Below are 23,729 nucleotides of genomic sequence, written 5' to 3'. Positions count from 1 at the left end.
TAATTTATTTATTTTTATTCAAAAATAACCCTTAAACATATTTAGAACACTTCAGCCTTTAAATTCAACATTGTCTCAACTTTTTAGATGGTCTGTTTTCCCCAGTCCACTCTCAATAAAATTAAAGAGATCATCTTTTACTCCTCAATTTTCCTTCTGTTAATCAGGCACTTGCATGCTTAATACCAACTTAAATCCAAAATAATCTTTGGTCACGACACAAATCAAAACAAAAACAAAGGATGTCTTTATAAAATGCTCAGAAACCACAGTTGCATTTATAATGCCCCATTAACAGATTTTTTTTTATGGAGAAACATCGAACCACCTAAAATTTTATCCACATTCAACAGTACAACATTTGACATGCGTACATCCCCTTGGATGATGGGCGTTTATAAATCAAGTAATTTCTGACTTCAAACATACAGTAATCATAAACCAATGCTTTATGGAAGTAAATTAAGGAGCTCATTACTTCCACAAATTCTTAAAACAGGATCGACTTAACTAATGAACCACTCTCTTTTGACAGGAAACTACAAAGTGAAGCAGCAGTGCTAACTAAACCCTTCTGTGTTACTTCTATGCATCAGTTTCATATAGTAACCTTTACTGGACAAAGGTAATTGCATGTAACACTGACCCAGGGGTGGGTGGGATACAGTTCATTCCTAAAAGTTCAGGCTAACCAGATGTCATGGAAGTGTCTTGTCTGTGAGCAATTAGATCAGGAAAAAATACACAAAGTCCTGTAAATTTATGCAGGATGCTCTATGCGGCACCAATAGCAACAGAGTCATGCTGAACAGCATAGGTCTGTGCTACACTTTAAAAGGCTGCTTTAGAACTACTACTCTAAATCTTAAATCTCTTCCAGGTTTCAAAAGAAAGTAAAAATCCTAGAAATGAGTCCCCATAACCATATATACCTTGATCCCGCTCCATAAAAAACTAATCAGACCATGTCTGGATGATTCAATGTTTTCTGGTTTCCAATAAGGGCAAAATAGATGTGACCAAAGGGTTTACAAAAACATGACCAAAGCACACCAGACTCTCAAAGGGCAGGACATCTGAACCTGTCTTAAAGTACACATGGACCAATAAAGACTAAATGCCAAACCTCAGTTCAGAGTGACCTATTCCACAGTAAATTCATTCGTATCCATCATTAGCAAGTGGTTAGTATACTAGCTGCAATCAATTACATTTAGTTATTCCCTTGTTTAGAACAGTTATAATGGCCCAAAGATCATCGACTCATGTAGCAGTTATCCAGAAAACACATTCACTTCATGTTATGACCTAAGGCAGCCTCAACTACTGTAAAATTATCTTTGATTCTAAGTGCTATGATATTCCTTTAATTTGCTCAACTGACTGGTGTTAATTAACTGCTAGAATAACTGGTGGTGTAGTTTACCTTCCTGTCAAAGAAACATTACAAGTATTCCACTTCACTGAACTATAGCTGCAACATTAATTTTAATTTCTATTTTTAGCTTCAGCTACTAAATTAAGGGCTGCTTTTACTAAGAATGTATGGCTTAAAATTGATAGTATGGAGAGGTGCATACAGAAGTTGGAAGCTGCTTAGAAAATATGATGTTCATCATATTGATCACTGCTGTAGTAGGATTAGCAACATGGGTTATATCCTGGCAAGGATTATAATATTCTTTTAGTTTTTAAAAACCTTTATTAAGTTAAGATATAGGCAAACATATAACAGAAAACAAAACAATATTTTTTTTCCATGTATATACATTATACATCACTTATCTTTTCATTCATTCTTTGTAATTCTCATCAGTCCAATATTACATAAATTGCTAACTTCCTGCCTTCCTTTAAACCTTACTCCTCCTCTGCCTGAACATTATTCTGCATGTATTGTTCCCACAATTTCCATTTATTTCTGTGTAACTTGTTCATTCTCTTTTCTAAAGATCCCCCTTCTAGTTATTTCTCATTTATAACAACCAATACTGCAAATACAGGTGATTCAGACTTTGACTTCCATTTTCTAGTAATTGCTTTTTAGCAGCCAACAGAAATAGCCTTACTATATCTAGACAATTCAGATACCATGGCCCTTCTCAAAGAAGTCATACCCTTAGTTACAGTGACTCATCCAATATTTCTAACAAGAGTGCTCTGTAGGAAATGTTTTAAATTTGCCAACTCACTACATTCCCAAAATGCATGTTCTTCATTCTCATGTTAGCGTACTTCTAGGAATACTTTCATATAATATTCTGTATGGTTGCTATTCTTCAAGGACCAGAATTCAAAATCCCACTCTTGGAGACTTAAACTCACTTACTCATCATCCTTTTCACATTTTGAATTATAACCGTCTGCTTGTGTTATGTAGTCTCAGCTATACAGCTCTAAAATATCCCTGCAAATCCGGTAATCCTAAACTACCTTGTTCAATTGGAAGGATCAACTTATCCCACTTAACTCTTGCCCTCTTCCCCTCCCAGATAAATTCCTTCAAATCTATTATTGTCCACAACTTCTCCTCTGGTTGATAAAAATATACCAGACTCGTACAAAAAAATTAAAGGGACTAAAACCATTTTCACACTGCTTGTATTTTACTATCCATAAACAGGAGCCTCCAATTTTTCAGTTTTTCTATGCTCTTTTGTTTAGTCTAATAACATATATCATTAGCTGCCATAACAGAAGCATTTTAATCCATACTCCTAAATACCTAATGTTATTGTGTCCCATAAATATGGGCACTGTTGAACCAATTGTGTGTGAGTACATAGTTTACATCTATAGCCTTTGTTTTCAGGATGTAAAATTAATAAAAATAAAGAGTTGAAAAATGTTCCAAAACACTGATGTCCTTTTCTGGATTTTTCAGGTACAAAATAATATAATCTGCAAATAAGATCAACCTTTCTTGATTGCCATAACAATTATATCCTTGCATTTCCAATTCCCTTATTTTCTTTGCCAATGGCTCTAAAAATACAGCAGATAACAAAGGGAAAACAGGATACCCCTGTCTGATTCCTCTGTTGAGAATCAACTTAGAGAGGAAACCTCCCACTTTATTTTTTTGCCTCAATATATATCCTCATAATTAATATTATTGTATTAGTTAATGCAAATGTTTCCACTGCCCTACTCATGAAAAAAAAATCAGTTTACTCTGCTGAATGCTTTCTCTGCATCATTCCCTCTCGAGCATCACTGTACTATTATGTAGTCGCATCTTTGCCTCCTCTCTACAAAGCCAAACTAATTTCATATCCATCAATTTTGCCAACACCTTTGCCATTCTTTTAGCTAGTCTAGACATAAACACTTTACAATCACGGTTTAAATTTTGAAATGGGTCTCTGTGAAGCTGGCTCTGATGGGCCTTTACCATCCTTGGGTAATACAGTCACCATACCTTTCTTCCAAGTTGTTGATGCTTCCCCTCCTTTTAAAATACTGTTAAAATCTTCCAGATCTTTATCAGTTTCTTCTCTCCCAACTTCCAAACATCCACAGGAATACCACATCTGTTCCAGAAGACTTTCCTGAAGGCTGATTTATAACTTACAGTTTTTATCTCATCTGCTCCTATCTTAATTGTTGTAGAGCCTGATCTTCCCCTAATCTTGGAATAATTGTCCTATTTATTTATTTATTTATTTTACATTTGTTGACCGGGCTAGTCTAACTGGATGTATGTCCATTTTCAGTAGAGGCCCGGGGAGAAAAGCTCCATTGAACACAACAGTAATAACAAAGTTAAAGGTTACAATAAAAATACACACAATAAGAATAAACACAGATGGTAAGTAACCAGGTAGTAGGTTACAATAAAATAGTAAATAGCAGATATTTCAAAATACATTTTATTGTACATAACATTGACTGTGTACAGAATTTTTATTTTTTGTTTCCTGCTTTCATTTATGCTACACTATATTGAGTAGTAAGAAAGTAGAAACTAGGAAGTATTAGAAACAGGGGTGAAATTTTAGTCATGGTTACTGCATGGGCATAACCAGTGTGTTCTAAGGAATAATTTGAGTTTTTGTTTGAAGAGAGGTAGGGAAAGAGGTGAAGTAAGTTCACTAGGGAGAAGGTTCCAGTTTTTTTTCCAGCTGTGTTTGAGACCAGAGAGTCGCCTGCCATGTTGTTGGACTTACTTATGCTAACTAATAGTTTATTTGATGAGCGTAAGGTATTAAGATTTTGATAGGGGGTTATGAGGTTTGAGAGTATTGGAGTTTTGTTAGGTTGATTAAGGAACCTTATGGGCAATGTTAAGTTGGTTGAACTGAAGCTGATTTTGTAGTTCAAGCCATCCTAGTTGTTTTAGGTTCCGATAGTGATGGGTTCTGAAGGGCTTACCAGTGGCAAATCGGGCAATGTTATTATAGGTGCTAGCTAGTTTGAGCAGGTTGTTTTTTGTTAGGTTTGTGTAAATTGGTGAGGCATAGAGCAGTGTAGAGATAAGATGAGAGTGGGCAATAGTAGTTCTAGCTGTAGAAGTAAGGAAAGGTTTGATCCTATATAGGGAGCCCAACTGTTTTTATGGTGTCATTAATATGAGTGTTGAAGTTAAGGTTATCTACTGTAATTTCTAGGAGTTTGGTGGTAGAGTCAGGAGAAATGAGGGTACCATTTTTAGAGATAACTGAGAAGTCTATTGGGGTGGACTTGCGGGTAGGAGTAAAGAGTAGGAGTTTTGTTTTTTTGGGATTCAAGAGTAGACAACATTTTAAAAACCAAGTCTCTACTGTGTTAAACACCTTCTGAGTTAGGGATTGCAGTTCAGAGGAGGAATTGGCTGTGCAGATAAGTGTAGAATCATCTGCATATTGTATACAGATAGCTTGAGGAATAGCTAAATGCAGATCACTGATAAAAATTGAGAATAGTAGAGGACTAGAACAGAGCCCTGGGGAACACCCAGAGTGACTGGTAGGTGGGATGATAGATTATTCTGCCAAACCACTGCTTGTTGCCTGTTGCTGAGGTAGGACGAAAACCATTGTATAGCTCGAGTATCAAGAGAAAGTGATTTGAGAATGTTTATAAGCAAAGGGTGGTTTACCATGTCGAAAGCTTTTGAAAGATCAATCAAGAGAGCTGAAGAGAGAATATTATTATTATGGTTTCTGTTAAGAGAATCAGTGAAGGATAAGAGGGCAGTAGTGGTACTATGGAATGGCCTAAAACCATGCTGGGTATTAGCTAGTATGTTGTGTTGAATTAAAAAGTCAAGTAGCTGATGATGAATGCATCTTTCCATGATTTGAGCTAAAGGGGATAGTAGGGCTATAGGTCAATAGTTTGAGTATTCATTTGAGTTGCCACCTTTATGTAGGTGGATAATGTGAAAAATTTTTCACATGGCTGGTATGGTTCCCTCATTAATTGTTCTGTTTATAAGTATAGATATAGGATAAGCTACAGATGTAGCTGCTTTTTGCAGATATTCAGCTGGGATCTGGTAAGCAGATGGAGTACAAGGCTTCAGTTTTTGGATGAGTTTGTAAATAAGATTGGTAGAGATGGGTTGCAATTGAAATGCAGGAAGAGGGTTAGTGTTGGGGATCAGAAAGCTAGAGTTGTCAGGGGATAGCTGGCTGGCCAGAAATTGTATGACCTCAGTAAAGAAAGTATTGAAGCTGTTAGCAGTTTTGATGGGGGTCTTTGTGGTTAGTATCTGTTGGGGCTGGTGTACTGGAGTGACCAGGGTATAGGAGTCTATTGATACTTGCCCAGAATCACTGTGGGCTATTTTGGTGTGTTTACTGCATTTTACAGTAGAAGTCTTTTTTTATCTGAGAATATTGCTTTTTTGTCATATTTCTCAGCTGTTTAAATAGTTGTTATTCTGGTGCTTCTCCATCTAGCCCAGGTTTCATTTCTGTGTATGATTTTTTGCCTGGCTTCTTTAGTTAGCCAAGGTGCTGGTTTTGACTTGATTCTGATGGTACGGTTAGGTGCATGCTGGTCAAGGATAGTTAAGACTCTAGAGTTGATGTATTTAACAGTCTCAAGTGGGAGGGTTTTTAGGGGAGACCAATTGCAAGCACTAAGTTCACTTTGGAATAGTCCTAAGTTAAAATGCTTGTTGTTCCGAATAGTCCTATATTTTGTGGGGTGAGAGTGATGAGTGATCACTTAAATCATCAGGTAGGGTTCCTACCATGTAAGTTTGGTGGAAGTCATTAATAAGAATCCAGTCTAAGGTAGTCTCTTTTTTATTTGCTTTGTTGATTCTAGTAGGGGAGGTAATGGTTTGAGATAAGCCATGAAGGTTAATATGGGAGGTTGGATGTTCAGTACTGATGCTCTTCCAATCAATATTAAAGTCCCCTAGGAGTATAGTTTCTTGTGGGAAGGTTGAAGTGACCCAGCTAAGTATATTTTCTAGTGTGCAGATGTTGTTCCCAGGAGGTAAATAGATACATATGATATATATGGCTTTATTAGAGTTGAGCTGAATTTTGGAGATGAGAACCTCAGCATTATTGTCTATAGGAGGGTTGTAGGATGAAGAGGTAACTATTAGGCCATCTTTGAATAGAATTGCTACTCCCCCACCCTTTCTTGTGTTGCGATCACGTCTCAATATATTGTAGCCTGGAGGTATGATTTCATTATCTTGAGTTCCAGGCTTTAACCATGTTTCTGTTAAACATAGGATGTCCATACATATTTCCATTTGTGCTCTCTTCATTGCCACATTTCTCTGCTTTATACAAATTTTCATAAAATTTCTGAAATATCTCTAAAACATCTACAGGATCTCTGGTTATTTTTCTTGTTATATGCTTGCTAAGTTTGGCAACAACCCTTTCTATATTCTGCTGCCTATTGCTGTACTAAGTTTTTGTGCTCTGGAGGTACTATCAAAAATAGTTGCTTTAACAGCAAACGCTCTAGACTCATACATACTATACAGATAACTCCCTCATTTTCTCCTTAGCACTCTGCATTTGCACCTCTTCTTGCTCTGCGAGATTCCCTTTTTCTGCAATACTTTACCTCTTGCCAGTCGCTCTAAGTAATTCCTATTACTTCTTAACCATATCTTTCTCTCAGGACTAAATTACAACGCTGTAATATCGAACCCTAAAGTCCGAAAGTGGAAAATAGTGAAGCGACAGCACATCGACTTTTTTCCCAGGGGAAAAAAGACAATCTGTGGCCATTTTAGGGGGCTTTGCTAGTTCCTCCACTGTGGTGTGATCTCGGAGTTGGTATATTTAAGTAGGGGGTGTGTGGGGGGCACAGTCCCCCACATTGGGGTGTGTGTGGGGTGTTTAAGTTTAAGGTTAATTTTTTTTGTCATGGAACGCTGTTCTGTGCTTTTGGTTTTGTTGGGTTTTGGACATTATTCGATATTACAACAATTGAACTATTGTAAGTTTGACGTTGTGATATAGGTTCATAGGTTGGTACTGGGCTATCTGCCCGAAGGCATATATTAGCCCAGCCACATTGTGCGGTATTCATCGCCCCTTTAGTAGTTCCCTAGACCCTTGTACTAGCAGATAGTACCCTTGGCCCCTATCTAGTAGTGCTGTTGGTGTGATCCCCGATGTGAACTTTGTTACCCATCCACTCATCAAGGTTCGGGACCATGTTCCATAGTAAGGGAAGTCTCTGCGAAGGGAATCTATCCCTCCAGCATGTTCTATTCATTGCTGTGTTGAGGTTTATATCCCTAGAGTGTGTAGCTCGAGTAGATTTGGTTTTGCTAAGATGGAGCATGTTCAACAATTCTGGGTTGGACATGGCTCTGTACGTTAGACAGAGATTGCTTCTGAGAAAGCGGTATGCAACAGAGAACAGTCTTAGCTTTTTCAATCGTGCTGCATAGGGCAACTGTTTGAGGCCAGTAATCCTCTTGGTTAGGTACCTTTGTGGTCTCTCCAACTGCTGGAGATGTCTAGCCAGGTACATTCCAATTGGTGCATTGTACTCAATAATGGGTCTGATGAGGGAAGAGTACAGGGGCACCATTACATCCTTAGATCTTGATGCGAACCCTTTCATGATCAGATGGGTCACATAGAAGGATTTTCTAACCACTTTGGCAACATGGTTATCAAAGGAAAGCTGGCTATCTGCTTAGGTCCCTAGATCCCTTATTTCTTCTTCAGATTTCAGGGGATTACCTCCTATGTTGTAGTTTGCGGGTACTCTATTTTTTCCAAAGGGGATTACTACGCATTTTTTTGCATTTAGCTTGAGACCATGGCTTTGACACCATGCATCAGTCTCATTTAGGCCCTTCTGGAGGATCTCCATGTCGGCTGGAGACTCTATTATAGCACCCAGTTTGCAGTCGTCTGCAAACGTAGTCAGCCACAGCCCTTCTGTGTTTGCCTGTACTTCTGAGAAGTATATGCCAAACAGGAGGGGCCCCAGGACAGAGCCCTGAGGCACACCACTCGTTACTGGTCTGGAATCAGACATAGATCCCGCTACTCTTACTTTATGGTATCTGTCCGAGAGCCAGTTTGCGATCAGTCTTGTGACATAAGGGTTTATGCCCAGGCTGGTGAGCTTATCAATAATACCTGAATGGGGAATGGTGTCAAATGAAATATAGACCCCTTTCTCGCTTATCCCTTCTCTCTTATTTCTACCCTGTCTTTCAACTCCACTTTCATTTTATCCCACTCACTAGCTCTAACTTAGGTTCATAGGTAGGTACTAGGCTATTGGCCCTAGGGCCTATATAAGCCTAGCCAAAGGTACCCTGGCTTTCGCCACCCAAGAAAATGATTTTCCTGTGCCACTGTCGAGCAGAGCCACAGAAGTGATCCCCGGGGTGAATTTCCCATCTCCCATCCAATCATCAAGATTTTTCTTGAACAGTGCTAATGAGGAGCTTTGATTGATATAGATAGGTAGTTTGTTCCAGAGTATGGGAAGTCTCTGGGACAGGAATCTATCCCTCCAGCATGTTTTATTTATTGTGGTGATGAGGTTTAGGTCCCTAGAGCGTGTAGCTCGTAGGGATTGGGATTTCTTTAAGTGGAGCATGTCTAAAAGCTCTGGGTTTGACATAGCTTTGTGTGTTAGGCAGAGACCGCCTCTGAGCAGGCGATATGCAACGGAGTAAAGCTGCAGTTTTTTGAGACGTCTGCATAGGGCATCTCTTTGAGGCCGGTAATCCTCTTTGTGAGGTATTTCTGTGGCCTTTCCAGTTGTTTTAGATGTCTTGTGAGGTACATACCAAAAGGTGCATTGTACTCTATAATGGGTCTAATGAGTGACGAGTAGAGGGGAACAATGACCTCTTTTTTCCTGGATGAGAAACCTTTTGTGATGAGGTGTGCCACATAGAAGGATTTCCTGACTACTGTGGCGATGTGATTATCAAAGGAGAGACTACTGTCCATCTATGTCCCAAGGTCTCTTATCACCTATGTGGTAGTTCATGGGTACAGAGTTTTTACCAAAAGGAATGACAATGCACTTTTTGGCATTGAGCTCGAGGCCATGGCTTTGACACCAGGCATCTGTCTCAACAAGGCCGTTTTGTAGGATGTCCACATCTTTTGGAGTTTTGATTATGGCTCCTAGTTTGCAGTCATCTGCGAACTTCGTTAGCCAAAGACCTTCTGTGTTGGCCTGTACTTCAGAGAAGTAGATACCAAACAGGAGAGGACCCAGGACTGAACCCTGTGGGTACTCCACTTGTCACTGGTCTGAAGCTGAATTTGGAGTCTGCTACTTTCACAGTGTGGGTTCTGTCAGTGAGCCAGTTGGCAACCCATCTTGTGACATAGGGATTTATACCTAGTTTAGTGAGTTTATCTATAATTCCAGAGTGGGAGATGCTGTCAAAAGCCTTGGTGAGATCTAGATAGGCTGTGTGAACCACCTTAACCTCATCTACGGCTTTGGTGACTGAAGTCTATCAGGTTTAGGAGACATGATCTGCCTTTTACAAACCCGAACTGGGTGGGGTCCTGAGTTTGGAGATTTACCAATGTCATTGTTTATAAGTTCCATGATGATACGCTCCATAGCCTTGCAGACCAGGCACATTAGGCTAATGGGGTGGTAGTTTATGAAGATATTCCTAACTTCCCTAACAACTCTTGAAAATTTTCCAGTACACATTCCTTAAATGCTTCTATTTTTAACAGGTAGGTTGGAAGATGTCAGGGTTTCATTTTTATTTTAGCTTTTATTGGTGCATTATATGAAACAGTTAATGGATGTGCGGCAAAGTTTTCAATTAAAAGCAACTGTTCATGTGAAATATAATTTATACCTATTCTAGACCAGTTATTGTACCTTGTGGAATAGTATGTAAATTTTGTAAGAGATCCTACTACTGAATTCATATCTTCTGTACCAAATATTTCCATAAATGTCTTCAGAAATCTACCCTCTTTTTGTTACATCTTTCTTTCTGGGTCCCCTAATGCATCCTCACTATTGCAAATCAAGTTCTAGTCCCCACCTACAAGTAATAGTTCCTGCTGAAAGCTAATTATTTCTTCCAAAATTGTCTTAAGCTCCACAGTAGCAGTTTTTTGGTGGAATATAAATACATGCCAAGGTAATCCTCCTCCCTTGCAAACAGCCCCTTACTACCACATATCTACCATTAGTGTTCTCTTTTTCCACTGCTACCACTACAGGGAGCCACCACTATAGGGAGCCTCTCCAGCAAATAGGATAAATGTTCCCCTTTTCCTTTGTCCTTTATCTTCTTCTGTGTATACATACTGAAATTCCTCCTTTGTCAAATTCACATGCTCATTTCTTTCCAAATGCGTCTCCTGCAGCACTGCTATGTTCTAAGATTTTAAGGACAGCATAGCCATCATGATAAAAAGCTACTGTTCCTACCTATTATACATGTTTTTTTTTAATATGTTTATAACTTTTGTGTTACATGCACACACTGTTTGGCAGGCTGATCATTTTTAAACAATCAGAAAAAAAATACAGTAAATATCTGTCCCATAACTATGCATATTACATTTTGTGTTATTACCAACTTACTGATCATATAATACTAGCCAAATCAAATCTATATACCACAAAAATTATGTTCCCAGCAGTTAATTAAACCAATCACTGAAGTATATCCTGTGCCTGTTTTACAGGTTCATGGTTCATAGGTTCATACTAGGCTATCTGCCCTGGGGCAATTATAAGCCTAGCCCGATTCTGTATGGCTTACGCCACCCCTTGATTTGAGTATACTGTGCCCTTTTTAAGGTTTAGTTTACTGTGCCTCTGTCTAATAGTGACACGGGAGTAATCCCTGGGACAAACCTATGATCCCCAATCCACCTATCTAGATTCTTCTTGAAGAGATTCAGTGAGGTGCTTTGCCTCACATGAACTGGAATTCTATTCCAGAGCGAAGGGAGCCTCTGGGTTATGAACCTGTCCCTCCAGCAAGTTCTATTTATTTCTGTGCTGAGGTTCAAGTCCCTCGAGCGTGTGGCTCTAAGGGATTTAGATTTACTGAGGTGGAGAATGTCCAATAATTCTGGATTTGACATAGCTTTGTATGTCAGGCATAGATCGCCTCGAAGTAGGCGGTATGCAACTGAGTAGAGCTGGAGTTTTTTTAACCGAGCAGCATATGGCATCTGTTTGAGACTCTTGATCCTCTTGTTGAGATACTTTTGGGGTCTCTCTAATTGCTGCAGGTGTCGGGTAAGGTACATCCCAAAAGGGGCATTGTATTCTATGATGGGCCTGATGAGGGATGAATAAAGGGGCACGATTACCTCTCTTGATCTAGATGTGAAACCCTTTGTGATGAGGTGGGCTATGTAGAAGGTCTTTCTAACCACTTTGGCAATGTGGTTTTCAAAGGAGAGATTGCTATCAACTTGGGTCCCCAGGTCCCTAATAACTTTCTCTGTACTTAATGGGTTTCCACCTATGTGGTAATTTGTGGGCACATTGTTTTTGCCAAAGGGTATGACTATACATTTTTTGGCATTTAGCTTTAAACCATGGCGCTGGCACCAGTTATCTGTCTCTGTGAGACCTTTTTGAAAGATGTTTGTGTCAGCTGGAGAGTCGATTATGGTGCCCAGTTTGCAGTCGTCTGCAAACTTGGTGAGCCATAGTCCTTCCACGTTTGCCTGTACCTCGGAAAAGTATATACCGAACAAGAGTGGTCCCAGGACAGAACTCTGTGGGACACCACTTGTGACCGGTTTCGAGTCTGACATGGCTCCAGCAACTCTCACTCTGTGGGTTCTGTCTTTGAGCCAGTTTGCGACCCATCTTGTGACAAAGGTATTATATTTAAGCTAGATAGCTTATCTATGATGCCCGAGTAGGGTATTTGTCAAATGCCTTTGCAAGGTCCAGATAGGCTGTGTGGACTACCTTCACTTCATCTATGGCTTTGGTGACTGTTTCGAAGAAGTCAACCAGGTTCAAAAGGCAGGATCTGTCCTTGACAAAGCCGAACTGGGTAGGATCTAGTGTCTGTAGGTCCCCAATGTCTTTATGAGCTCCATGATGATCCTCTCCATAGCCTTGCAGACTAAGCTAGTCAGGCTTATGGGGCGATAGTTTCCAGGGTCCGTAGAGGCTCCACCTTTGTGGAGTGGGACCACTGTTGCTGTACGCCATTCTGTGGGCACATATCCTGTAGTGAGGCTGAGATTGTATAGCTGTTTTATTTGAGGGATTAGTTCCTCTTGGAGTTCATGTAGGACGCAACCTGGGATGCCATCTGGTCCCATGCAAGCAGTGTTTTTTGCTTTGGAGAGGGCAGCCTTCACCTGAGCATCAGAGATGTTTGGGAGGCAGCCCTCTGCCGGGATAGATACTTGCTCTTTTGGGGGGGGAGGGGGTGGAGAAGTTTGCACTGAACCTGTCTGCCAGTATATTGGCGATGTCTGTGGGTTCAGTGTATTTTTTGTCCTTTAGAATAAACTCAGAACAAGTCTGGGAGTTGCATCCCAGATTCCTAACATAACTGAAAAAAGCCTTATGATTGTCTTTGGTGTCCTGTGCAATTTTTCTCTCGAAGCTGGCCTTGGAGGATTTTATGAGGGGTCGTAATTTTTTGCTAGTACTGATCAGAGATGCCTTCCCTATTAGGGATTTTGCTCTATCATACAGTAGCTTCCTCCTTCTGTTGTACAGTTTATTTATGGCAGGGGTCCACCAGACTGGACGCCTGCCTTTGGATGATTGGGTCTTGGTTTTGTTTGGGATAGCATGATCCATGCATTCCTGGAGATGTCCGTAGAATGTGTTTATATAGGATTCTGCAGTTTGGGCCGTAGTTTCTACTGGCCCTGGGGCCTTGAAGGATTCCACTTCGGTTTTGAGAAGTGAGAAGTTCGCTTTTGATTAGTTTTTCACTGTGGTTTTCTGGGCTGGGGGGTGGGGTCAGGATGTGGACATCCAATGAAATTAATTTATGGTCTGATCTTACCAATGAGTGATATACTTCTGGTGTGGAGCATCGAGTCCCCATGTTGGTAATGATCAGGTCTAGTATGTTGTCCCCTCTTGTGGGAGTGGTGACTAGTTGTTCCATAGCATTTAAGTTTATAATTTCCAGGAACCTTTGGGCTAAGGTGCTGGGGCTTGAGTAGTGCTCCCAGTCAATGTTTGGGTAGCTGAAGTCATCCAATATAATGGTGTTCGGAGAGATCTTCATGTTCTCCAATGTTTTCAGGAAAGCCGAGTGGGATTCCTGACTTTGAGAGGGTGGTCTGTAGGATGCTATAAACTGAAAAGCAGTCTTGCCCACTGTTAGTTGCACATGGATGGTCTCCGATACTTCGTGCAATGCCACTAACCTGGAGGTGTGGATATCCTTGATAAATATGGAAACTCCCCCTCCTTTTGTGGTTCGGTCCGGGTTTTGGGGCTGAAAAGCATGATATGAGGTATAGCCTGGTAGTGCTGGGGTGCTCTCTGGAACCTTGAACCAGGTTTCTGTCACTGCACAGATATCTATGTTCTCCATACTGAGGAGAGCTTCGAGTGCGTGCATCTTGAGGTTAAGACTTCTGGCGTTAAACAGCATTACCCTTAGTTTCTTGTTCCTTGTGCTGTCTATGGGGGTGGGTTTGACTTTTGAGCCTTGCCTAAAAAAGGTACTATTGGGGGATACTACAACTGGATGACAATATAAAAAGATTAGTAGGATCCAATCCTAGTTTTAGTTATAGAAACACCAAATCCTTAAAAAGATTGCTTTGCTATGAGAAGAGAAGAACCAATAGGTTAACCTCCTCCAGGAAGGGAACCTATGCATGTCATAGTTGCAATCAATGTAGTTTTATTATGAATACCAATGGCTTTGTACATCCAGATACAGGTATCAAGTATGAGTTTGACCACTACGCCCATTGTAAATCAAGAAATGTGGTTTATTTGGCTCTCTGTAACAAATGTAAATGTTTCTATGTTGGCAAAACGAATAGGACATTAAGAGAACGGATCAGGGAACATTTATATGCTATCAACAGAGAGAATGAATGCAACGCTCCAGCTAATCATGTTCTACAAAGTGACACGACACATACTTTTGGGTTCATGGTTTTAGAATTTATATATGCCACTGAAAGATTAGGGAACATTAGTAATCATACTGAAAGGGAGGAAGCTAGATGGATGATTAGGCTATCTGCAGATAAAGGGCATGGCTTGAATGATAGGTTTACACTGAAGCCATTTCTTTTAGATAAACCCCTGAGACATTAAATTACTTATGTTATCCTAATGGTATAGATATCTTGAAGTTTTAATGTACACACTTTTGAATGCTTATGCTTTTATATGTATGATTTTTATATATATTTATATGTACTTTTTTAGCTTCAGAAGCACTATTTTTATGTCCATTTTTAACAATTGTTATTTATTCAAGAGTGATATATCTGAAGGTTTCTATGACTATGTGTTTTTCCAACTGCATACAATCTATATACCTTTAAGGGTTTATCCTTATTTTATCAGATGTTTGCTACGAGATGTTTCATTGGTTTATTATGTAAGCAGTGCGGTATTTAAGTGATTTTGAATGTTGGTTTTTATTTTAAGTCTGATGAAGCATCCAGAGAGACGCGAAAGCGCTTACTTTTTTCAATAAAGAAGTTGTTCCTTTCATATACATTTGTGGATTTATAGTCATATGAGTTGACAATCCTCCTGGCTTACTTCGATTGTTGTGGAGTATTCACCATTTCTTATTTTGGATTTCCTATCAAATGTAGCTCAAAGCCTTTTATATAGTTTTATATATCCAATCTTCTGTTCCTGTCTGAGCCCACTCAAATTCCAAAACGCCATTTGAAAAAACTCCTGCCCATACTCCACATTTCTTTACTCTCTTTCAATTTATGTCCATTTGAAATCCCTGTTCCCATTTCCCTTGTCATAGTCTTCCTTTTCTGATCCACCTTCAAACTTTTTTCCATTTCCAATGTATTATAAAAGGCTGGGTTTCTGCCCACCTCCACTAGTATAACTATATCCATTATTTATAAAAAACTGAAACCATATACATTGCTGTGTCTTGACAGCAAAGACCTCTCCACTTCCTCCTCATATCTGCCATGACAGTGCTCAAATGCTGTCCTGTAGTTTTTCCTCTTTGAATGAAACCCTTAACTCTTACAGCCCCCCCCCCCGCGCTTTTAAAGCTTTACTTTTTCGGCTTAAGCATATGCTGCTATTCTATTATACAGCATGAATCACTCATTGCTCTAACGTTTAAACAATGTCATCCTCCCCTTATTAAATGATCCACATCAAACAAAGGAGAAGAATTTACTTACTTAGGCTCACCTTATTCATTCCGTTGTCAAGTATAGCAAATCCAGTAACAATAACATGTCTTAAGTAATTTAAGGAAATTGCAGTTATTAATATAAATAGTTTATACATGCAAGGTGTAGTTCCAACAGATTGTGAGCCACTATATTAATAATGATATACCCCCGTGACAGTAATTATTTACACAAAGTTTATTTCTGTATCTGCAAGTCCATTAAGCAGTCTACATGCTCAACTTTTAGGTATTTTTTCAGTCAAAACTATCTTTTTCCTTATTTACAAATTACCTCATATAACAGCTGGTGCCTTTGTCTGTATTAAAACATTCAGCTCTGAATTATTGACTTGTGGCTTCAATTCCTTTTGCCCATTTTCTCTTCTTCTAGCCTACTTAATCTATTGTACGGTTTCTGTTAACTTTTGATGCTTCTAGAAAACCGGAAAAAAAAATTGGTCTCTTTCCCCAGAATATTTGTCTCTGTAGCATTTTCTGCATTCTTGGTGTCATTCTTGTGCCCTGATTATCCTGTCCATACCACAAGTTAATCTTTTTTTTCTCTGGTTTACAGAATGACCACACTGCTCCTTGCACGTAAATCCTTATGGTTGCTGGATCTAACAGTTACCATTGTATCCCTCTACTCAGACTCTCACAGCATTCCTTTTCTCCCTTGTCTCAAAGGAATAATCTTGATACATGTAGACCTTATTCTCATTCAATTTCAATTGACTGCCCAGTTTTTACAGCTGCCTTAACTTTTCTTTCAACACAAACATCTGCAAGCAGACCATAACTGCTCTGCACCCACGTCCTTCTTCCACCACAGGTCTCTGTACCATGAGATGAGCCATTTCTATTTTAATCTCTTCCTCCTGAAATCAGGTCCTTTTGCCAGCAGACTACTTAATCATAGGAAATTACTAGGCTATTGGCCCTGAGGCCCTTACAAGCCTAGCCAAGACTATAGCCCATGTTCCAAGTCAGCACCCTATGCCACTGTCAAGCAGGGACACAGGTGGAATCCCAGAGGTGTATTTTCTGTTCCCATCCAGTTATCCAGGTTATGCTTAAAAAAGTTTAATGAGATACTCTACTTTATGTGGAGAGTGAGTCTACTCCACAAAAGGGTGAGTCTCTGGTACACAAATCTGTCCCATCAAGTCCTATTGATGTCACAGACCAGGTTGAGTTCACGCATGCAGGTTACCAGAGTGAAGCTTCAACTGCATTTATGCAGCAGTCCCATCAAGCCGGGATCTGAGATTGCTTTGTAAGCCAGAGAGAGGTCATCTCTGAGGAGTCTGTAGGAGACTGGGTAGAGGGGCAGGGCTTTTTAGCCTCTCTGTGTAGGGCAGATGTTTGAGGCCCTGGATTCTACGGGTGAGGAACCTCTTTGGTCTCTCCAGCTGCTGCATGTGCTTTGTGTGGTACATGCTGAAAGGGGCACTGTACTCAGTATAAGGGAAGAATATCAGGATGTTATAACCACCTTGTCCCTGGATGAGATACCCTTACTAATGAGGTGGCCCCATGTAGAAGGCTTTCCACACAATGGAGGAAATATGGTGGTCAAAGGTCAGTTTGTCATCAACCTGGGTACTTAAGTCCCTCACGACTGATTGCATGCTTAGTGCCTTATTATTGATGTGATAATTTGTGAGGGCATCATTCTCCCCATAAGGGATTATGCATTTTTTGGCATTTAGTTTAAGGCCATGTTTCTGGCACCAGTCATTTGTTTGGGCGAGACCCTCTTGGAGGATGCCCACATTACTAGGGGAATTTATGACAGCACCCAGATTGCAGTCATCTGTAAACTTGGTCAGCCATAGCCCACTACATGTGGGCTGCACCTCTAGGAAGTAGATCCCAAACTGCAGAGGTCCCAAGACAGATCCCTGGGGTACACAGCTTATTATGGGTCAATTACATGAGGTGGTTTCCCCTATTTTGACTAGGTGGGTTCTATCAGTGAGCCAGTTTGCTACCCATCTGGTAACATATGAATTGATGCCTAGTTGAGAAAGTTTACCTTTTATACCGGCATGGGGAATAGTATCGAAGGCCTTGGCCAGGTCAAGGTAGGCAGTGTGCATCATTTTATACACTCTCTTCCTTCATAGATTTCTGGGATACCTACCACCTTGATGTTTCTCTTCCTCACATAGTTCTCCAGGTACTCTGCTTTGACTTCCTGGATGACTGTTGTACGCTTATTCAAGCCATCCACCACCTCATCCAGTTTCTCTTCCTGACTTTCCATACTATCTCAAAAAAAAATCTGTTTCACCTCTTTTCCTTTCCAAAATACTTACTAGGGTAATAATTTCACTCCAACTTTTGAAACCCTGCGACATTGTGCCTATGTCACCTTTCCTGTTGCTGCTTACATTCAGCCTTTTATTCTTTTTTTCATATACACCACTGCTTCTCCTGTTCGTTGCACAAAAGTTCTTAATTCTGGTGTCCGATACATTTCCGGGTTTACTGATTATACTCGGCATATGGAAGTGCAGGCAATCTTTTATACAGTTGATTCTTCTCATCTCCATTTGAACCTATGTCACTTTTTTCAAGACTTTTCTTGTTTTAATGAAACCTTCAAACAAAAAAACTAAATATATTTTCACAACACCCCATCCGCTATTAACTTAAACACAACACCATGTACATCTTCAGATATGAAGTTCAAACCCCTCCCCTCCACGAAAAGGAACAATTGCCCAAATTCGACAGCTGGAACCACAGACATTACCTAACCTAAAATTAAGGCTACCCATGCTAAAGGACATGCTACAGCTTGTGTTCCCACTTGCAGTTATTGCTGTCTGCTCTGTTTTAAAGTATTAATGCTGCTATGGAAGCTGCTGTTGTTCACATCCCATAATTTTGAACTTTATTTTTCACTAAACTGCTTGCCATCGTACCTTAAAATGTTGTATTTCCCTCAGCAAAGAATGCTCAGAACTTTCAAGATTAATTGCTTGAACCTGCAGACAGCTCATCTCTATGGAAAAGTACTCAGTAATGAATCTTTGTCAATTTCACTCAGAACAACATGTACAACTGTCTTCAGCTGCAGACTTCTCGACTCCCACTGAACATTTACTACTGGAAAAAAAAAAAACAAGCTAATATATTTGCAGATGTAGGAAACTTAGCATTTTCATGGCTTTCATTTTTCTGTCTTGTTTTAAAGCCTACTTGTTTACAAAAAAATATATAGCTTAAGCAGAGTGTATTATTCTAGATATCCACCCTTGTAAAATAAGAAAATAAGAGAAAATACCTTTATTCTACATATAATATAGTGAGATCACTTTTACACCCAATCCCCACCAGCCCAAGATCATAGTGTTATTTCTCACCTCTGGGCCAGTAATCATGAAGCCTGAATCCTCACCACTGACACCAGTGTGGAACATACACTTGGAGCAAAAATAAATACCCACAGAATTTTCAGATGCAGCTGTCTGCACCAAGCATAATTTCCCTTAAGAGTACACAGGGAACACACTCAGTCCATGTTCTAGGTTTCGCTCTCCAGGCCCCCAGTAAGACACTCCACTGGCACAGCTATACAGTTGAGCATCCCAGGCAAAGTCCTCCATTACCCTCTCTGTGAAACCAGGGTTCTGTGTCCCTACTCCAAGTAGCTTACAGACACACACACCTGGGAAAGGCTGGCACAGGATTACAAGCTATGCTCCTCTCCCTAGACTACAAGGTAGTTACTGCCACCAGGACACTCTAAAGCCAATTACTCTAAGGCTCTTGCAAGGGTTTCTGGTTATACTGAGTGAAATCAACATTAATGCAAATGGTAATGTTGACCAAACGGCAAGGCTTTCAGGAGCGGCCACATGTCACCATATAAATATAATTATTCGCAAAGGTTAAAACATTCTCTAAAAGACCAGCAACAATGAAAAGTTTAAATATATTTAATACTAAAAAGAACATGAAAATACTAAATATATATTTGTAATAAACACCAGAGTTTGGCACAGGAAATATTAAAATAACACAGATGAATAGAATCACACCGATACAGAAAAACAGTACTTATCTAATCTCACTACATTTTCCTGACTGATCTAAAGAATTACAATTCCCTGCTTACTTACTAAAGCAAGGCCATGATGAAGTGAGTGTGTGTTCCTTTTTAGGTTACAAAAACAGACTGCTCTGAGACTTCAGTCTCATCTATGCCCCCCTTTACCAGAAACTGAACCAGAATCTCACACATATGTGTTACCATGCACACAGACAGATGTGTTGCAGCTTCTGGAAGCCATTAAACAACTTCAAACTTCTACCCTTCCAGAGCAGCAATTAATTCATCCCAAAGGACAATACAGAAGGCTTCCTAGTACAGACTTTTTGTCTCTGGGTGCATTGATACCGGTGAGATAATTAATTTAGGCCATAAGATTGTAATTCAACTTCAGGATATTTTTCTAAAAGTCAGCTGGGGCTGAGCTTAACCTCTTCTCTTCCAGTATACTCTGTTAACATATATATCATTTTTGTGAATGACAGCTGCTGCAAAAACTATCATTATGAATGAACATTGCTCTGTAAACGTGTCTGATACTGAAATGCAAACATTTTTATGTGCCCAGAGAACTAAATGGTCTCTATAACAGATATATATATCACCGAGTGCTAACGTCACCGAAGCACTGCATATACTGCTTAATACTATATGTGAGCTGCAATGCAAGAATTCTGACTGACTACTACAACACAGCAGATCTCAGGGAGGTGCTACCCTATTACTACCAAATTGTGGATTTTCCCACAAGGGGAGCAAATACGCTGGACAAGGCATACATAAGAGTGGCATACAGAGCTGCACAGCAACCAAACCTGGGAGGCTCTGATCACATCTCCATAAAACTAATACCAGCCTACAAACCTGTCTTGATCACAGATAAGCCCACTGTGAAACAAATCAGGGTCTGGCATGAAGAAGCCATGGATCAGGGGCTGCTTTGGTATGACAAACTGGGATGTCTTGAGGCAGCCACAGTGAACAATCTGGTGAAACTAGATGAATATACTGAAACAACTATGGCTTACATATCCAAATGCGTGGAGAATGTAATGAATATCAAAAATATTGAAGTCAGAGCCAACCAAAAACCATGGATAAACAGCAAGGTGTACGAGTTGCAAAAATACACTGGTGGAAACAGGAGCTCAAGCACAAGCACAGAAAGGCTTGTGCTTGGGTGCCTGTTTCCACCAGTGTATTTTTGCAGCTTGTTCCTTCTTCTCTGGTTCCTGGTTTTTCGTTAAAGGTGTATGAGTTGCTGAGGGCAAGAAACACTGCTTTCAGGGCAAAAGATAAGAAGGGTCTAAGTGCGGCAAGGGCTAACCTAAAGGACATCAAGGAGGCCAAGAGAGAGTATGGAAAGAGGATACAAGGATGCTTCGATGATGCAAAAGACTCGAGAAGCCTGATGCATGGTATTCAACAGCTAACTGACTACAAGACCAAGTCAGCTCAATGTGATAACACTAAATTTCTGGACAGTCTAAATACATTTTATGGCAGGTTTGAAGAGAAAAACAACACAGAGGCTGTAAAGCTTCTCAATGACCAAAAGGAGGCAGCAGTCAACTTCAATGCTGTAGATGTAAGGAACCAACTATGGAAAGTGAATCCCAGGAAGGCTGCTGGCCATGATAACATTCTGGGGAAAGTATTGAAAGGCTGTGCAAACCAACTCAGCATAGTCCTGATGGACATCTTCAATGCCTTACTTGTCCTGGAAAAAGTACCAGCATGTTTCAAAGTAATCAAAATAATCCCTCTGCCCAAAAAAGCCAACCCCCACCAGCCTAAATGATTACAGGCTGGTGGCCCTTAAATCAAATGTAATGAAATGCTTTGAAAGACTGGTTAGAAGACATTTGACTACAGTACTACCCCAATCCTTTGGCCAACTGCAATTTGCCTACCGGGCAAACAGATCAACTGCTGATGCTATTTCAGTGGCACTTCACCTCACATTGGTACATTTTGAAGAGAAGGACAACTATGCCAGGCTGTTGTTCATAGATTTCAGCTCAGCATTCAATATGGTGATTCCAATGTAACGTATAGAAAAGGTAATCAACCTCGGCATAAATAAAGGGATTTGCAACTGGATCCTCAATTTCCTGACTGGAAGACCACAAAGGAACTGTGCTAGTAACAACACTTCAGAGAGTATTGCAGTCAACACTGGAGTATCCCAGGCCTGTGTGCAGAGTCCTCTACTGTTCTCAATCCTTACCCATGACTGCTCTGCGAAAGCTAGCAACAACCACATCATCAAATTCATAAATGACACCACAGTGGTGGGACTCATAAGTGATGACAAGAGTGGGTATAGGAATGAGGTCAACTCCCTGACTGAATCAACAACAATTTGGACCTGAACGTCAATGAAACAAAAAGAAATCAAACAAATTGGACCTGAACGTCAATAAAACAAAAAGAAATAATCACTGACTTCAGAAAAAGTTCTGCCATGCACCTGCCCCTCAAGATCAACGGTGAAGAAGTGGAGGAGTCCAAACTACAAAGTTCCTAAGGCTACATATACCGGAGTATCCTTCTTGGAGTACAAACACAGGCCAGCTAATTTAAAAAAGCTCACCAGCAACTACACTTCCTAAGAAGGCAAAGCCTCTCTATGCTCTAAATACCTTCTACAGAGGAGACATCGAGAGCATTATAACCAGCAGATGCACTGTATGGTTCAGTAACAATAGAAAGGAAGAAGCTGCAAAGAATAATAACAGCAGAAAAGACTGTAGGCAGTAGTCTTCCTACCTTACAGGAGCTCTTTGAAAGGAGATGTAAAATAAGGTCCCACAAAATACCGAGTGAAACTTCTCATACAGCATATGGTTAGTTCACTAAACTTGCATCTGGTAGAAGGTTAGGACTACCAACTGCAGGACCTCCAAATTCACGAACAGTTTTTATCCAACTGCAATAAGACTTATTAATGCAGACGTAAATCTGGATGTATCAAAGTTTTGCTAGATTGTTCTGATCTCACCCCCCCCCTCCATACAGTAATTCTATTTATTGCATACTACAATTAATATATCATTCAAATGCAATTCCAATCACTTTCTTATGTGCAATATCACCCAATCTCACCTCTGTGTACAGTGTACTTTTCTTTTCATGTGTTAGTAGTCAGTGTTGTCCAGTGAATATAAATAGTGTACAAGCATGTGCATCAGCTACCTAGACACACACGTTTGTACTATAGTTGTTTACTTTTTATTATTTCTTGTCTTTTTGTGTTTGATTTTTTTTCAGTAAAAGAGCTGACACTCAAAATTTCATTTAGGTAGCACTTGTGTGTTTCCTAAATGACAAAAGTTTAATTTCTTCAGTTACAGCAGTATAGTCTGATACAAATGTATATTTTGTTTCTGTCCATCAGGACCCACTGTTAGTACATTTTAAGCACAAGCAGCTTTACAAAGTACCTGTATAAATCAGTTTGATATACAAATGACATAATTTTTTATTAAACTCCAGCTAACTATGCTGGCATATGTTACACATCCACTCCCCTACTTCTCCTGCCACAGCTGGCAATACTTCACATCATCACACACAGCATAACATCAAACTTGCTGTTGTCCAGCCTTTCTTCTCGTTATACCGTAAAGCCTATATTTCTTACAACTAAAAAACTACGTGTTTACTTTAATATCTTTAACACATTCAAAAGTCACTGGAAAGACTTCCCTGCATTTAAAATACCCACGACTGCACAAAACTGCTTTACTATATACAGCATGCTGTTTCCATCATTTTATATAAATACTAATAAGAATAAAAATGGTTTTACTCACCATTACTGTTTTTCCCCTTTTAGTGTTCTAAACATTAATGACATAACATGGGATATATGCTTTGCAGTCC

General features: G+C 39.8%; 1 protein-coding gene across 1 annotated transcript in view; it reads right to left on the bottom strand.

Moving 5' to 3' along the window:
- Positions 1–23,729, bottom strand: part of TAF2 (TATA-box binding protein associated factor 2) — a 2,150,018-nt gene that overhangs the window by 1,888,111 nt on the left and 238,178 nt on the right. The window lies entirely within an intron of this gene.

This window comes from Protopterus annectens, chromosome 3.part1, assembly GCF_019279795.1.
Source record: "Protopterus annectens isolate FY-2018-M chromosome 3.part1, PAN1.0, whole genome shotgun sequence".
NCBI lineage: Eukaryota > Metazoa > Chordata > Ceratodontiformes > Protopteridae > Protopterus > Protopterus annectens.
Note: the sequence above shows the minus strand (reverse complement) of the source record. Positions and strands in the feature narration are given on the sequence as shown.